Source organism: Megalops cyprinoides, chromosome 13, assembly GCF_013368585.1.
Source record: "Megalops cyprinoides isolate fMegCyp1 chromosome 13, fMegCyp1.pri, whole genome shotgun sequence".
NCBI lineage: Eukaryota > Metazoa > Chordata > Actinopteri > Elopiformes > Megalopidae > Megalops > Megalops cyprinoides.
In genome coordinates this window covers 23,708,735-23,724,528 of record NC_050595.1, presented here as the reverse complement: position 1 = coordinate 23,724,528, position 15,794 = coordinate 23,708,735, and the positions used below count along the sequence as shown (strand labels likewise).

General features: G+C 41.8%; 1 protein-coding gene across 1 annotated transcript in view; it reads right to left on the bottom strand.

Moving 5' to 3' along the window:
* Window positions 1-6,455, bottom strand: part of LOC118787742 (cell migration inducing hyaluronidase 1) — a 70,617-nt gene extending 64,162 nt beyond the window's left edge. Inside the window, exon 1 of the mRNA XM_036543378.1 lies at window positions 6,327-6,455. The gene's annotated coding sequence lies outside the window, so the exon portion shown is untranslated. The remainder of the gene's footprint in view (window positions 1-6,326) is intronic.
* Between the last annotated feature and the right edge of the window lie 9,339 nt (window positions 6,456-15,794).

Below are 15,794 nucleotides of genomic sequence, written 5' to 3'. Positions count from 1 at the left end.
GCCAGACACGTATTAACAAAAATGGCCACTAGAATTTTATTATTTGAGGCACACACGCCCTAATGTGTCCGTAAAATGTATGATGGTGAGAGGTCAGAATGATCATGGCCCATCGCAGGAGCTCTCCATTTCACTTCCTGCAATTATGCCCCTACTGTGGAGCCCAACTTTTGCCCCCACATCAATGCTCTCTACAATTTCTCGCATGTGAAGATAATGAGGTTTGCCTGTCAAAACACATAACTCGCCACATTAGAGGCGAGCCTCAGCAAACAGCCAGGATTTCCAGCCTGACTCCATGTCTTCAGTATGACTCATAATCATCCCGAATCATCCGCAATTCAAACAGTATCCCAACAATATTCTATCTTTGTTGTCATTGGCAGCCAGTAAAATAAAGTGAGATTGCCAGGTTAAACATTACTGGAAGACTGATGAATATAAAATCATGTATTCTATGGTGCCAATAAGATTACAATATCTGCATAAATTAGAACTTCAAAGGACATTATAAATCAGAGTGTTAAAAATCAGCATGGGGTATTGACAAAGCAGAAATATTGGTACAGATGCATTACAACCAAACTGTAGTGGGGGCTTCTTTGCAGTTTAGACCTGGACACAATCAACTTTGCACCTACAATCACCAGTGTTTTGAAAGCAGCTAGCAAAAACAGTACATGTTGCATCATTAGTAAGGTCATGAGTTTATGTTTTTCTCACTTGCACTGTTATCCTCTATGCAAATGCTACTACTCAATACTTCTTTTAAAATCCATAGACAGGTTCAGCTCCTTTCAGCAACTCAATTAGTTCAATTAGATTCTAAAGTAGTTGTGACACTTTGTTGACTGACAATAATCAATCACCGTTTTCTTTGTTAACACCACGTAACCAGTGCAGCATCCAAGAGCACCATCAGCACAGCCGGGGTGAAAATTCAACAGAGAAAAACAGAAAAAACTCACAACCATAATCATAAGGCCCTGAACTCCCTAGTGAAAATGGTGGATGGTACAGATATGACAGATACAAAAATCCCTATTATTTCTGGGTTTGGGTCCACAGAGAGTAACCCGACCTCAAGTCTGTCTGTAGAGATAGGAAGTGAGACATAGGCAGACTTAACATTTCACTCAATTTCCACATACAGTGCAGACCCAGCTGATATTCCAGCAATGTTGAAGACTCCGATGGAGTGTGAAGTGGCACCTGTATCTGGAATTGTAGTAATATTAGCAAGGTAGCAACTGGCTAGCTAGTTTCATAACCTGGCAATCTTATATCTCAGTCATTGCTGATCTATATGGTAAAACATGCAGCCTAGTCTTAAGGGAACAAACAAACCACAGAAAATGAATAGGAAGGCAGATTTATAGTGGTACATTTGCTACTGGAACATCCTTAAAAGGGATTTGGAATGTGCAATAAAATAAAGCAGACACATGAAACCAAAAGCAAAAATATATTATAAGGTTTAATTTTTCATCCTTGCCAATTGCTTCTCAGATAAACTGCAACTGTCAAATCTGTCCAAGCCATTACATCATCGTGCAAAAGGCATTCTGTGTCATGTTTTTAAGGATTGCTACCTAGCTAATTATCCAAGCAGACTGCAGTACTCTTTTTTGTCATCCTAATGACAACCCTGCACAAAAAAAATCAAAGCAAGATTATTACTCCGTTTAAGATTAATATGATTATTATAATTTCTTTGTGCATTCCTTGACATCACAGCAACACAGTTGTGACTTTTATGGCAAAGCGCAGCAAATATTATTAAAATATTACATCAATTAATCTCCTCCACCGAGAAATCCCATGAGTGTAATTTAAAAGCTATTTAGAATCATCAAGGATGTTCCAAGGGAGATATTGCAAAGGCACAAATTGGCCTATCCTACCGTGAGTGTAATGCCGATTATCCATATGTTCCTCAGCATATCTGCTTGGTGTATACACTTAAATTTTAATACATTAATACTGCAAACAGGAAGTAGCTCGTGCATGTCATGAACTCGAATTCTGTGTTTTAAGGTGGGCTATTTCTGTGTGCATTACATTCGCCCCTCTGTGGTTTGGTGGTAGCTGCTCATACAATATAGGACTGTGGGTCAGTTCTTGGAAAGGAGGGCAGCTGAGACAGGGGCTTTGTGATTCCCAGCAAAGGGAGTGCAGATCATGCTTAGCTGTAGAGAGGTCTGTCATGCAGCTGGAAAGCTAGGCTGGGAGAAGGAGGAGGAGGAGGAGGAGAAGGAGGAGGTATGGAACCCTGCAGGGTGTTATGGGAGACAGACCAGACCTGCCAGCGTCTGGGAGGAGCGAGGCAGCCGGATTCTGAGGGCACAGACTGGAACTAGGACATCTGTCAGTGTCCACCTATCCAGCTGTCGGGTCACGTTAGGGCCGCGCACGTGAGCCGCCATGCACCAAACCAGCAGCCAAGTTCACATTCCAGCGAAAAGAACAAGGACACATACATGAAGGTGGGATGCATGCCATCCATTTTCACCTGCTTACTTTCCTTTCCAGCAGAGGAAACAAAGCTGAATCCTTCTGCTTGGCACGTGGGAGGGATCATTATCAGCAATATCATTTTCTTCTCCAGGTGCCCAGCTGGAAACACCTTTAACTGGGTCAACAATGAATCCTATCATTGTTTTAATTTAACTCAAGGTTTAGATGGGCTTGCATCACCACTCAAGACAAAAGCTGTTATACACAAAAATCAAGCCATGTTAGCGCTATCCTAATGTTTTCAAATTCTGTGGCTTCATAAATAAATCAGCAGCATTTCATTCTCTGTACTGATAACATTATGGCAGCTGGTTTAACATTTTTCTTTAGTTCTTTTTAACTATATTGGGAAGAAAACATTAGTCTCTTAATGGGATACTTTTGAGAAAATGAATGGAAAGTGTTGAACTGCCATATGAAACGATGAGAAAAAAACATCTTGACAGACAAACATGAAAAATACATGCTTGCATACAGCAGAAACACTGAGTCTTTTATCCATTGACATTAGGCAGTGACTGTGAAGGGAATCCCATCACATGCAAGACATTCTGTCTAAGCTGTATCTGCTCCAGTGATTCCAGTCTATGTACATAGCCTCTAGTAAGGCGTGCTTGAGGAGTACTCTGCCCGAAGGATAACCATTATCGCCCAGGGCAGATAACACAACAGAAATTACATTTAAGTAGGATTTCAGGTCCCGAAAAGCCACAGTTCCAGGCCCAGACCTCATCAACCAACAGTTGAATCAGTGTTTCTTGACTAAGTGTTTAAAAAGAGTGTATGAGCATCTGCCAGATTCCTTTTGAGACCCAGTGGCTCGTGAAATGTGTTGAGGGCAGACCTTGGTTTCCCCGATTTCTTTGGCATGAGGTGCGCAGCCACCGAAGTGTGTCTGCAGCCGGAGTGTATAAATACTTAATTACGTTTAACAATGACAATTGCTCAATTACCGACTCAATCAATCTAGCTTGGTAATTAAGAGCTCGGTTGGGACGTAAACTGGCGTGCGTCTTCTCTGAAGCGCAAGAAGTGGGAACTACTGCTTTAAACCACTTCTCAGACCACTCTAATAGCTGATGGATAAAAACTGCTCGGTTCCAAGCACTAGATGTGAAGTGCTGTTATTTCAAAAGGACTATAAACAACTCTCAGCCAGTGGGCTTGTCAAGACGTATAAAAATGTGCACACTTCTGCCTTTCGGGGATGCACGGGAGTTCCGTGACTGGCTCACGCAAGCAGTTAAGGTTGGCACACACACCTGATCTTCCACAGCGGGCTTGGAGCACACTGGCACAGCGCTGGCGCCCTGCCAAGACGCTGTGCAGCAGAGGCCAGCGGCGGCTCAGGAGCACGAAAGCCACAGTGGCACCCCAGCGCCCAGCAGAACACTCAATGTCAGGCCGGCCCACTTGGAACGACGGGAACGCTTACATTCGAGATGGGCATGCTCTTCTCGTTCAAGACCCAAGCATTATCCATGACTACAAAGGGAGGAACCTGTTGTGCATGGTGGCACACATTGTACTCCTTTTCAATAGGTGCAAATCAAAACAGTATTAGTCTCTGTGCATTTAAAATGTTGTGGCTCCCTGGTCAGTTTCTTCCATAGCAAGAGTGCTTTTGTTGCAGACGTTAGACTGGAGCTGCAGCAATAGGAGCTGTCCATGGTAAAGCCAAACACAAAGCAGAAACCTCGCTGGCCTTGCCCAAAAGCGCACAACATCCACAAGCGATTAAAAGCAAAGAAGACATTTCAGATGTACTGTATCTTACCTGTATCCTTGGTGTTTCAATATATCTGGAAAGGTGAATCCTCTTCTCTCATAGCCACTACCACTCTCATTGGCTGGCCAGTCAAGGGTGTGTTCAGTCTTCCACTATCACTGATAAACATGTGCAAATCAAAACATTCAGATTCCATAAGCTGCCCAATGCCATCATCCATGATTCAAAACACGACTCCTGTAAAGCTCTATTATCTCTCAGAAGCATCTGGTCCACACTGCAGACCCACAGGGTGCAAGGTTTTTGTGGAAAAATATGTTGTGGTCTAATATTTCTGTTTTGCACTTCCAATACCCTAACTTCCATCATCTTGAAGACCGTATTCCCCTCTGTAGACTTCCCAAAGGCTAAAATGGAACAGCACTTTACCTTCTCATTCCATCAGAATGAGGCTCATTCTCAGAGTGTTTTCTTTGAAGAGCTACCATCAAAAACCAATACCCTTGAGATAAGAATCCATCTGGCTTGCTGTTACTTCTGGCTGTCTGAGTTAGGACTTTTGAGTTTGTAATTTTTTTTAACCTCAGAGAGATTTGACACCTGCTTGTATCTTATTCCACCAACTCAGTCTAAGGGTGTAGAGCTCCCATATATACTTCCATACTTATGTTTTATCATGCGTCACTCTCGTTTCTATAATTCTCTCTGCGCTATAATACTCCATCATTATCTACTATTCGCGTTAATACGTATTAACCTCTGCAACATCAATAATTCAATTAGAAGTGTATTCGGTTTCCGGCAGTCACTTATCTGCTTTACATCTTGCAAAAGAATGTGAGAAATCCGCCATGAAAGGGTGCTGTACATAAAATAATTTGATAGATTGATACACTTCTAATCATTATATACCATTTTATAATCTTAAATATATCAATTAACATTTAGCGCGCAGAAAGAGGCTTCTGATTATCCTAGCAACTGCAGAGTGAATGAGAAAATTTCACAGAAATAAATCAAATCTCGCCAATCTTACCTCCACTTTTCTTAACGACATAATTGCCCGAAGTGGGTGGTACCAGTCTCAGGAATGCACCCGATCCTTTGCACAACAATCTGACCGGGACTTCGGTTTTGCAGGTGTGGGTCCTTACTGGGTGTCTGTCTGAAATAAACTAAATGTTATTGGCGACCCAGATTGTCCACCATAGGTTAATGTATAAAAAATATGAGCTATGGCAAAATAACACACAAACCTGTTGAGAGTTGCGGAGATGACAGGCTACATCATATTGGATCCACGTTGCTTGTTGCTGGGTCTATGGTTATGTACTTGATGCCCCCTAAGGCATTACGCCTTAGGCAGCTGCGCGCCTGTTCTCTGCACCCGGTATGCAGTGCGCGAAGAGGCGCAAATATGACAAACTACCATGAACGTGTTTTGTCAGGACAGAAAGAATTACACTTACCGAGGAAAGTACCTTTAAATTGACCAGAGCAAGCTCAGCCAAAAACAGGAGTTTATTTTCTGGACACACCGCTTGCACGATTTCCATTTATAGGCAGGTAACCAAGTTGCTCCCAAAACATGTTGCCACAAAACTGTCACATTATGTCTTTACACCTGGCATTTACTGCGATCATGTGCCCTGACAGAACACTAACACGAACCCTTTTAGCATATCTGTATTTCTGTCTTACATCGGCTATCTGGTTTGATCTAATGTCTTGTAAAACAAACTGTATGGTTGCATGAACTGCCAGCAGCGATTGCTTCTCATTGGCAAACAGCATTCGCATGTGTATTATGACCTGAATAGGAAAAAATATGGAAATATAACCCCCCAAAAGCACATCTTAAGACAACAGCTCCGGCACACACTCCATCTGAATCGCATTGTTCTTACCAACACCATGGAGCCTCCTCCCAGTATACTCCAGTATGCGCTGAATAGAATGTTATTCCCTTTTATACACCTGTGGCTTTGCAAGCAAGAGTGCGCCTTAAGAAAAAAGACTGACGGGAATATTTCCTGAGTTGTTTAATATCCAAAAGGAAAGGAGTCCACACAGCACCAACCTGAAGCATATGTGAGGCGTCGTCGACTTCTCCAAAGTGCAGTCTTATACAGCGAACGCGCATATGATGCGATAGGGACAGTGCGCTCATGCGGTAGCTCCAGTCTAGCAGGCAACGAATGGACTGTTATTTATACACATCTCTGCTCCAGGTTTGGCACAGGCTTTACTGTTTACAACAGCTGAGAAATACCCCGCCCACTGAAAACTGATTGGCTCAGTAAATTATCCTTCCATACTTAATACACCGTATAAAACACCGTGCCCTGTCAAGATCTCGCTGATGATAAGTAAAGGAGAGCGATAGCTAAATATCAACACCACGAGTAGAAACGGAGGCGACCATGAGCTGTCATGTTAAAATTATATGTTAAATGTCATATGATACAAAAAGTTACTTTTGCACGAATAAAGTTCACGAGATTGTTGTCGTTTACTTGGAATCCTGTAGCTTCCGTACTCGCCACTTTCTGGTACAATATTCACAGATTCAAAATTACAGTGCACACAATCTTTGCGCAAAGCGTAAAGTTATGTGTCGTACACATGTGAATTTGATTTCGTTGGAAGGACCGAAACTGAACTTCGCTCTCGGTATGCTGCTGTCAAGTGTGTGGTAACGAAACTGACTTAGAGTTGGATGTATCTAGGGTTTTATTTATTTCCTGAACCTTATTTTTCTCTATTTTGTTCTGTTTGTTTCAAGGCTATGTTAATTTCCATTCTCAGTTCATGCAAGCGTCCAAAAATGGATCGTGTTGTCTATTTTTGAAAGCCAACACCTGCTTCAGATGAGTTCCATATCATACAGAAGTCTTTCAGAATTTGTACTTGAGGCTGTAGAATTTAGCTGTAATACACAGATTCTGACACACCGATTAGCTAATTAAATATGTACTTAGTTCACTGTGTCAACCTCACTTTTAAACGGTTAATCGTTTTCTCCTGTTGTAGTCTATCCTAGCAGTGTGGGGTACACACTGTGTAACAACATTGCCATCCATTTAATGCAGTCTGCATAAATCCTCGGCGTAACTATAAAATAGGAAGCTGCAATGGAAGTATTTTACTTTTTCCCCCATGGAATGGTAATTTTAAAGGTAAAGCTCAAACAAAATAAATCTACATGCGCAAATTACGCCAGCTGTCGAGGAATACTAGGCTACTTTACGACTATTTCACGCGTTTGCATTTTTGCTCCATAGAGGTCGCTGTTAACATAAAATGTTAGATGGCTGAGGAGAAATTGCTTGAAGAGTGAGCTTAAGTGAGGTAATGGATTGGTTATTTCTGGAAAAGCGAAATGCCATTCCGTAAAGTCGTTATATTCTCGGATATTCAACTCATGTCAGCGATGCCAAGACAGATACTCTGTCCTCTTCGTATTAAACACTTCGCTAATACTTTCACCATTGATCCACGAAGATACATGGTCAACGAAAACAATACAGTGGTTGACGGAATTGGTCCGACAATGAATAAAAGAAGCAAGTTTCAGCGGTTGATGAAATGCGTAAGTGAATTCAAGAACGATGAGGTAATCTCGAACGTTATCTCACGCAGCCAGAGCTGATTGGTTTGAGAGGAGGTTATTCTCGGAGCTTGGGTTCCGAGCTCATCCACACCGCAGCCAGAAGTGTTAATCACAGCGGTGCTTTATCTACTGTGCAGGGGCACAGCCTCAAGAATTATCACCGCCATTATGCAGCTGGCCCCGTGTTTATTCAGCAAACGAGGAAATGGAGAAATTGCGTGCCATAAGTTGATTAGGTCTGAGAAATGTCACGCATGCCAAAGAGTCTCTCTGCATAAATCTTCACTTCCAGTGGCAATGGTTGGAATGTGTCAATCGACGACCATTAAATGTAATAATTTGCTGCAATCCTCCATCGGTTTTCAGGCTTGGGGCTAAACTTAAAATACTGAAATGAATGTACAGTCAGAGAGTGTTTTGGGTACATTAAGCAAACGCTTTATTCAAGACCACTTCTTCAACTTATTTCTTGAACTGGCAGAGGCCAGGATGCAATCACAGGTGCGCAAACCTGAAGTCTGTGCAAATATTTGAACCCTAGTGTTAACCCTAATATCACGGGGGCAGAAACTGATAGCCGGTATATATCTGAAGCATGCATACAGGATGTATCACAATGTTCTTGACATATTTTGAATGATTATCAAACATATATATATTAAAATTGATAAAAGTAGGATTTAGATTGCTTGTCAGAGAGGATTGAAGTTCATTGAAGGTCATTGATGGAAATCTTGCCATGGATTCATAAAGGATATTGTTGAACACTGCAGTCGTCGTTGTTTTTCCTGGAGGGAGATTACCCCTTGCAGAAATGTTGGCTCTTCCTAGCATTCACCGACTGGGGCAGATAAACATCCATTTTTTCCACTCCATCTCTTTGCAAGGCTTTTGAACTTGACACCACTTGATTCAGCAGAATACACACATGGCAGCAAAACAGGTTTCAGGTTCATCTATTATTTGTATTGGTATAACTGTGTGTAAAATACTTCACATTAACCAAGATCCCACACCACAACCAGTATGGCTACATCAGTAACTTCTACATCATGCACACATTCATCTCACGTTTTGTACTTGTATTAGGAATGGATTGCACACGTGTACAAACTTCAAGCTGCTGCTCTTAGTCCTTAGTCATGCCTAGCAATAGCCGATATACTCGTAAAACTCAATTTTTGCATCTTTTCATAGTACTGAAGGTTCAAGTTCAACACATCTAATGTTTATCATGTCTACAAGTGTGTAAAATACTTTTCGTCACCCTAAGTCATAAGCTATGCCTGTTATGGCTGCCAAATGTGTTTTTCACAAACGTCAACAACTATTGAGAGCATTCACTCATACATCTTACATTTGACACATTCAACAGGCATGGACTATAAATATATGCCGATTGCTGGTCACGGTTCTTGCTCCCTGGCCACCCCCAGCCATGTCTGATATGGTATACACTGCCATATGTATACATATGTATGCACGTACATACATGTTCGCAATGTATTTTTCTTAATAGGCACTCATACATTTCACAATTACATTTCTAAACAAACATTTATCACATTCATTCAATTAATACAAATGCATAAAACACATGACCATAGCTCAAAACTGTTTAGCTTGATGGCCATGTTGCTTGCAGCCACAAGTTTCATGTTATTTTTGGAAGTATATAATCATAATGTACCTATTCATTTTTTCTTAAGAAATTCCGAGACAGGACCCCTTATCATGATGCAATGCTGAAATACTTTTAAGGCAGTAAGCCACTTTATGTCACATATTTCTTGGATATTGTGCAATATGAAGGATTGAATATAAAGTGGTATCATATTGCACAAAAACACTGAAAAGAAGTGGGGGGGGAGTCCATTGTGCTTTTCAGGTATGATTTAACAGTACTATTAGAAGCAGACCTATAGCTTTAATTGCTACCATCAGTTTTGAAGACTGGCTTTGGTTACTGGCAGTCTTTGGCCGCAGCAGGAGTAAAGCATTGGCCTGCCTGCTGTGTGCCAGTGTGAGTCTCTTCATTATGAGGATGAGTATCAGGTAGAGGGCAGGGGGGGTCTGAGCAGCCAGCACCCAGCAGGGGGGGGCCAGAGGGCAGATCTTCCTGGGAATCACAGAGGGAGTCCTCTCCCAGTTCCCAGCTCTCCATCCCATAGTCTCTCTGAACGTCATCTCCGGCACATGGTGAGAGACACTCGGCGTGCGAGATACCGCGGGGGTAGTGATGGGGTGGGGTGTTGTGGGGGGGGATAACAGTACTACTCCACGGTTCCTTTCCTCTCCATCTCTTTATCAGCCATCCTGCTGAGGTGCTAGATCCAGCTTGTCTCTCATGTGACACTCACAGTCCATCGAACCTTTGAGTCTCGCTGTGCAGCGAGATGCTGGAGTCCCGGACTTCCCTCTCGTAACACAGACATGAGAAAGACCTTCACGTCACGACACTGCGGCATGTTTTATACTCCAAGCGGGATCATTTTAAAATACACTTGCCTGAAAGCACTTTAGGAAACATCTCATGAATCAGTTTCAAAACATACAGGGTAGACAGTATAAACAGGATCTGCCGTTATTCGGTCTGATCTGCGGCATGATGAATTGTCCACATGTTGTTCCACTTTGGAAACCAAAGGGAAAAAAACGAGAGAAGACATAAACAGACGGACATCTTCACCGTTGTCCACGTGTGAAATATGGCCTAAGAGGGATGCAGCTCGGTTCTAAATCTAAACCCCTGCACCCCTGGCGCAATTTGGCCAGCAGTAAAAGTGGGACACTCTTCTGTGAATCCCCCGTCAAAGAACTTTGCAGAAACGGGCCTCGATTAACCTGTGGGAATTAGAGCCTGGGATCCCTGCCAACAAGCAGAGCGAAAAAACCAACACGGTGAGGAGCAGAACAGCGGGGGGAGCCCAAAACAGAGGGACCTGGCTACCCCTTCGAAGCTGTTGGGTCCTCTGGAAGGGTACATCTTGTGCCAGTCCCCTCTGTTAGCAGACCAGTCCAGGACATCCAACTTGGAGAGGATGTGTTGGTATGAGGGGCTGGGGAGGTGTCCTTAGGGGCCCGCAACAGGAGGTCATTGAGAGAGAGCAACACAAGGACAGGACAAGCCAGAACAGTGGGGGCCTCACAGGTTACAATGCAGAAAGGAGGCGGTCAGCTGAGACAGCAACACATTCTAGAGCTTTGGTCACAGACGTCAACATTTTTTTCCATGGCGTGTGCAATGCTGTCAGCAGGAAAGAGAAATTGACAGTAACTAAAGGATGGTTTTCCATGTGGAGATTACTTGAAAATTTACATTTAATATTTGCTTTGAAGGTGTGTGCACACGGTTTGTATGGCACCTGCATAAGCACTACATAAGCAAAACATCAAACACAACGTGAAGATTCATTCACTGTCTTGCACCTGGTACCAGGCTTTACCTATGTTGCTTTGCATGTAAAGGTGAGGTTATCATTCCTGTCAGATGACATAATTTTCAATCCATGTCATTGTATTACCATGTGATGTGCTTGTACATCAAACTGTCATAGGCATTTATGCTAACTGATTATTAACACCGTAACACTGTTACCATAATGGCAATGCTGTGATGTTTACACATTGGGGGAACTGGAGTGGTATTACAGACTTGTCAAGAGGACTGCCATGTGCCAGCTGAAAATGTCAAGGTCCTGCGGGCAGGTTTGAACCACAATGGGGTGTGGTCAGTCTGTGTGCGTGTGTGAAGGGGGTGTTCTAGGATTTCAATTATTGTCGTCATCAGATGAGATCTGAAACTGGGATGCCAGAGGGCTGAAGAACCAGGTTCAACAACATTTTATCTCCACCATGATCATGGTCTCAGCTTCTCACAGGTTTTTAATAAAATACATTGTATATCCTTTTATATTTGAACATTATGGAAGAATCCAAAAAATGCCCAGAGGCTTCCAGTGTCAAATGTTTCAGAATGTTTTTGGGTTTTTTGCATTTTCCCCGTACTTTGACATGTTAAATGTTATTCATTATTTTTATATTATTCCTAACTTATTCTTAATATCTCACTTGTTTACATGTTTGGCCAAAAGCCAGGGTATATTTATTCAAGGCACTACATTCTGGGCAATTTCATATAGAAAATAACTTTCAAAAAAAGACGCTTGAATTTCCATTTTAAAACATTTCCCTCCAAGAAGTGAATTGGACTGACACCGCTTGTCAGGCTGTGCTCCTCCCATCGTTCAGTGAATATGCCCAGGCTCTTGTTTTGCACATTTTTTTCCTCAAATTAGACTCGAGATGCATCTCCTAGATCCTGTCAAATGGAATCACCCTGGGTTTCACAAACTCATAAGATGCTGGCACAACCACTATCAGACATGTAATAAGCAAAGACAGCTCCCTGGCCGCCACTCTCCCAGACACTCCCGGTACCTGGACTAAACTGCGCTTCTCATGTTTCTGAAGCGTGCTCTGCCCCTGCACCAAGGGGAAAAGGTCTGCCTTCTTCATGAGGTACGTCTTTTAGGTGGTATGCGAAAAGCAGAACCATTCTGGGATAATTACTGTATTTAAATCTACATTTACAAAGGACAGGCAAGGATTTGGGGTTTTGAGCATGGAATGTTTTTTTCCCTCCACCTGCAGGCCCAGTATATTCCCATCCAAGAATGCATCAGGTAGGAAAATTATGCATAACTTCAGTGTTTAAGAGTTTTGCTTCTCTCATCAGTCTCTGTCAAAACTAACCGCAAGGATGAAATTATTTTGCACGCAAAATCGACAGTGAAACCGTTCTCCCTAAGAGCGGCTTGCTTCAGGCAGCAGGTTAGCCAGAGTGTGCCAATTCGCTCAGATGGAGGGAAAGGAGGAAAAAAAAATCACAGAGCCCCTATTTATTAAATGCTCTCCAGAAGTTGAGCTATTCACCTTGGGGGATGCTCGGTCATCATGCAGTGAACCAGCTGCCCATTAAAAGCAAGAACCCCAGAACTGTAATGGAATTTAGGCTTCAGTCAAGAAGGGTCCGAGTTAGATCTACAGACAGTCACTGACGAATGTGGGACTTTGACCTATGACTTTGTCATACCACAAACTCAGATGTGATGTGTTAGGCCAGATGGTGCAACCGTGTGTAAAACATATGCCGACATGGTTTGGCCGAATTATCCTTTTAGGTTTAACACAGAGAACACCTTGAAAATGCAAGCTGGTCATAATCACTCTTTGTTGAGCGCGCAGCAGTTTTCAAGGAGGTCTGCAAAGCTGCCTGAAACGGTGAATTGCACCAATTTGTTCTGAAATGAAAAGGAACCTGCACAGAGAATTCCTCCCTGCGATAGCAGTGCACTGGAAGTTGTTTTCAAAGGCATTATAAAGGCATCCTGATTAGCCAGGTGGTGCTTTTGTCAGTGCTTTTCACAAATTAGCATTTAGCCCGTCCTATAAGTTACTGTAATTACACATTTCTCCATCAGGCCCAGTCTGAACCCCAGGATCCTCACAGCGTGGTGACCGTTGGGGACAAAACTGAATGACTGAAATGCCTTTCTTGTAATTAGCCGAATAAAGTACACTTACACCATCTGAGAAGTATAATTTTAGTGCATCGTACCATCTGAGGGTGGACAGAAGTTGTGACGCGGTGCACAAAAAGTGGGATAATCAGGGAGAGTCAAAGTATATGAAGCACGTATAAATACAGTGCATCACACATGCTTTTCAGAATGCAAGAATTCACCACTTATCGCAACACAGTAGAAGGGTACATTCCTGTCACGGCACTTGAATGATACTCGCTTTTGAATTCCAGTTCACTACAACACTGAAAACAATCAACAATTCATGAGCCACAGAGCAATGTTTTTGTGCACACAGAATATGGAGCTTTGTCAGAAAAGTCTCAATTCGTTTTTCTCAATTCCATGCATCCTTTATTCCATTGTAAGCATTGTGACATTCATTGTGTTGCTTGAAAGCAACAAAACAGACTGTTATAACACACATTTACACCAATCTCAGTCTTACAGTATGTTTAAGTTAAGGCTTTTTGATTTTTAGCAAAATCTACACTAGTAATGTGTACCGATTAAGTATTCTGCATTATTTATGCATACTGTGATTCCAGTGACAAAATCAAGTAGGCTAAAATACCTTAAATCAAGTTTCATATATACATATATTTAGAGATAGATACACACATTTCTTAAAAATCAGCATTAAACAAATGTGTAAATGTATTAACAGTTACTGAAAAACACAGTAAAAAACCTCAGTATCAAAAGAATAAGGGGACTAAAAACAGATAACAACAAAAACCTGTTTTGTCTTATGTTCGTTCAAAAAAAAAAAAAAAATAAGAAAAGAAAGGAGAAAATAGCTTGGGTACAAACAGTACATAGATGAGCCCTTTTCTACCACAAGGGCGCTTCAACCTTCAAAGATCGGACAGGGGTGCTGTCAAATAAAAGCCATTTCTTACCGCTATGAGGGATGTCTCTTGGCATTGCTGCAGTGCAATACCTTGGCTTACAAGACTGCTACAATTTACACAGCAAAATCCTTCAAATGCAATTAATACTGCAGCAAAAAGACTTCGCCAGACCCCCCAAAATGTCCAAAATCGTACTTTGTAGTTGATTGGATGTGAAAGACTATACTGTTAAACATCAAAGAAAAACAACTACTGACCATTTTCTAGATTTTAAATCCATATGGCAAAACATTTTCATGCAAGAAAATGTTCTTCTCAAATTAGCTGTAATACATCTAAAAATTTTGCATCTTAATTATTCTAACATGCCTAGTTTTTGAAGAAATTTTTGCTAAGAATAAGAAACAAAACACTATGGGGAAAACTAATTTTGGTACCAAGCATGAGTATTTTTCTTAAATGTATTTTTACTACGTATGTATATGCAATAATCTATTAATCATGTATTTTCTTTAGCCATATGACAATGATGCCATTTCCATAGGTATGAACATGACTGTTTGAAGTTTTACAGGGGACCGAAAGGTATTTGAGGTGGCTACACACACGTTCCAAACTGTAGCGATCCTTCAAAGACACGATGAAAAATGGCTCCTGCTCCTGCTATTTTCTCATATAGTGTTGAGACGCAGTTCAGCTGATCTACGTTACTCCGTACATGATCATCAGTTCAGATTCACAGTGATCAGCAAATCAGCAGCTAGCAGCACCCTTGTGAGTCAGGACAATTCCATGCTCTTCTTTGACTGAAAGGAATGTTCAAACAAGGTGTCCAAAGACAGTTAAGGCCTTTTTTTATTGTAGTGTCGATATTTCAAAAGTTAAAGCATGAAGTGACACACTTTGTCATTTCCCCTCGCTACTGTTTGATGAAGCCTTTCTGAGCAGCCACTCGTACTCTTAGACGGTCATGTATCCACATCACAACACAGAGAAAACACCATTTTTCAACACTTGGGGTGAAAAAAAAAATCATTCATATCCTCATTTCCCACCACACGTCCTGTACAGTACGTTTTATTGTTGAATTCACAATTAGGTCAAAAGTTACTAGCACAAAATTTCCAGTTTACAATACATCAGCTAGGGACTTCATACACTGAGGAGTGTTCCCTGGGTCTAAGCCCTGCCTGGCTCCGAATGCACGCCTTCACCAGAGACACCGCACACTGGCCTGCTGCGGCTCCAACATGTTCAGATCCTGGAATGCAAGCAGCATGGTCAAAACAACAACCAACGTCAACCAAAAAAAAAAAAAAAACAAAACAAATCATTACCATCAGAATATGAAAATAGTGATTACTTCCAAACATCTGCACCAGAGGAGCGTGCCAGTTTAATTATCCTTCATGGGTATTAAAACCAGCAAAGAAAACGAGACAAAAAACAAAGAACAACAATGGGAAAAAAACCCTAGTAATTATTTGAGGTGCAAA